Genomic DNA, 2,756 nt, shown 5'->3' with positions numbered 1-2,756 from the left:
ATATTTATATACCACGCCCCCCCCGATAATGTCCTATGTCCAACACGGAAGAAGAAAAATATTTATATATATGTGTGAGTGTGATTTTCTGTTATAATCCATGAGACGAGAACTAAGCCTTTAACGCAGTCTATCCTTCTCTCGTTCAACCTTCAACGTTTATAATGCTCTGAAATCTTTTAAATAAATTATTAATATCGGTAACTTACTGTAAAATATTACCATTCAAAGATTTGCACAGAGAAGCCGGAAAATTGCGGACATGGAGACAGCAACATCAGGCACTTAAAAGTTATTGCGAGAAAATGTGAGATTAATAAAGTCATTATGAACTAAACACATATATTAAAACGATTTTATTTTAAGCAAGCTGAATCCAGAGGAAGAAACCAGACTATGTGAACTGCAAACGGAAGTCTTTCAAGTGAGAAATCGCCAGTTGTGAAAAAGTGTGACAGTGTACATCATGGTTGTTTGTGAGTCTTATGGCGAGCTGTCTGTGACGTCACGGCCTATAGATGCTCCCGAAACTGAACTCCGACTGGATTATACCCGAGAAACAATAACCCTGAAAAAGGGCATGTAGCGACAAAATAAACATGATCTAACAGAGAATCTTCCCTCTGTGGCAAGATACAGAAGAGTATATAATTAATGTCATAACACTCCACCGGTGTTCCACAACACTACCTGACTGTTAACGGAGGGAAAATCAAAAAGCCTTCATATTACCAACAGTTTGCTTTTTCCAACCCCATAAACTCAGTTTGATGAATTTTACATAAGAGCATAGTACGAGAAGGGCTGTTTGGATCCGCGTCAGCAAGTAATAGAAAAGTTCTTTATTCAAAGAACTGTCAGACCAATCAAGTACAAGTAGATCTTATACATTTATACCATTTTCCATTTGTTCTCTTACCACCCTTTTTTCATCACAAGAACAAGGAGTCCTAAAGGAATCTTAGCGTATAATCATTCATGAAAATCTGTTGTTAGGAAGCGAGAGTCATGTAGGATTTTTAAAAGATCGACAAAGTCTTCTGTATTCAGTGCTAAGTATTCGGCGGAGCCAAGAGAGGCAACGTACAGAGTCACTTGTTGTCCACTCATTATAATCGATGCTGGTATCTTGAGTGTTAAAGTGGGTTGGAAACGTATATCCGTGAACATTTCACCGCTTTATCCTCCAAAAATAAAAAATAATAATTAAATAAGTACAAAAAAATAAAAGAGAAAAAAACTTTTCCTAACCTAATATTATCTCGTGCGAGCCTGAGTACTGCTGCAATAGCGTATATCTATAAACTCTGTGACTAACAATCATAAGTAATGCAGATCAGAATGTAATATATATTAACCTTAACAAGACATAAATTGTTTAAAGTTGTATTATATCCACATTATCCAATCTTCCATCAGTGTTAAACATACGCTGAGTCGTTCATTAAGCACAATAACGAGACAACAAATGTTAAAAGGATATAGGTCAGCCTTTTCCGCCGGAAGCACGGAGGAGGGATTACGGTCCACCGTCAAATGATTTTCATCTTCTTTCAAAAAATACTCGCAGAAGTTGCCCATCAGATGATCTTGTAGTTTATACACACCTTTGCGTAGACCTACAAACGAGAGAGATCCGTAAAATTAAGATTATGAGAATAGGCTTATTGATGTGAGAACAAGCAGCTGAAGCTACAACCACTGACTCACATCGTTTACTCCCATATGTCCCTATCTTGTTCATTAGTTTAGTAGAGAAATTAGTACTCATTGATAGAGTATACTCATCTAAAATGAATGGTGAAGGTGCAACTTGAGGCTATGGACATCATGATATAGAGAGAATGTTTAAATAAGTCAATCAAAAGACCCCAAAACACATAACCAAAAGCCCAAGGCCTTAAAGGTTGCTTAAGATGGTTGCTGAGCCGTGCTTTGCAAAGTCGGGAACTACATTTTAAATGTAAAAGGATGGTCAACATACGCACAAATGTACAAGAGACAGCAAAATAGTTCAATCTAAAACAGCCATCTCGCAACTCTTATCACTCTTTCGTGATTTCGAGTCCTTTTAATAACTTGCTTTTATAGCGATTAATAATTATTTCTCTAATATATGGTTTAGCAGGAATGTTTTCCACTGTCAGCTAACTGTGTTATAATTGTTTTAGAATCTCCTCATGTCTATCTCGACTTTTATTATATCATTTCACTCCATCACCTCCTATCGATTATGCTAGAATTTCTTAGACCTACTGCCAGATTCGAGATAAATAGCTCTTTTTTGTTGTGTTTTCCCAGTACGTTAACGATGTCGTCCATGTGTTTCCCAGTTTCTTTCGTGCAATCCTCACAGTCATGGCACGCTTTTCAGGCAGTGGTCTGTTGAGAGCAAGAAACAGCTTCAGGCCGTTAGAGATTGTGGAGGTACAGGAAAGCTTTTAGCATTCAGCTTCAAGTTAGCTGGGAACTCAGAGAAGATGGCACTTTTGCTTTGGGCCTGTGATTCAAACCTTTCTTGTTTGGACTGTGTGTTACTTGGTAACATATGGAACGATTGCTAGATTATCCATGGTAATTGTGGATTTTCGTTCATAAGTCAACACTATATACTAATGTCCAATCTTATGCATGCATCATATTAGTTCGGGAAATGCCGGGATACTTATCTATTGAAAAAGGTAAAGTCAATACTATATTGCAACGAGACCTGTTAAGTTCAGGGATCTTAATACATTTATGTTTTAAATAATCAG

At 37.0% G+C, this 2,756-nt stretch overlaps 1 protein-coding gene across 4 annotated transcripts in view; it reads left to right on the top strand.

Moving 5' to 3' along the window:
- The window catches only part of LOC119590599 (nostrin-like), a 116,570-nt gene that overhangs the window by 51,296 nt on the left and 62,518 nt on the right, over positions 1-2,756 (top strand). The gene's annotated exons all lie outside the window — the stretch shown is intronic.

The sequence above is a fragment of the Penaeus monodon genome, chromosome 27 (genome assembly GCF_015228065.2).
Source record: "Penaeus monodon isolate SGIC_2016 chromosome 27, NSTDA_Pmon_1, whole genome shotgun sequence".
Lineage (NCBI taxonomy): Eukaryota > Metazoa > Arthropoda > Malacostraca > Decapoda > Penaeidae > Penaeus > Penaeus monodon.
Note: the sequence above shows the minus strand (reverse complement) of the source record. Positions and strands in the feature narration are given on the sequence as shown.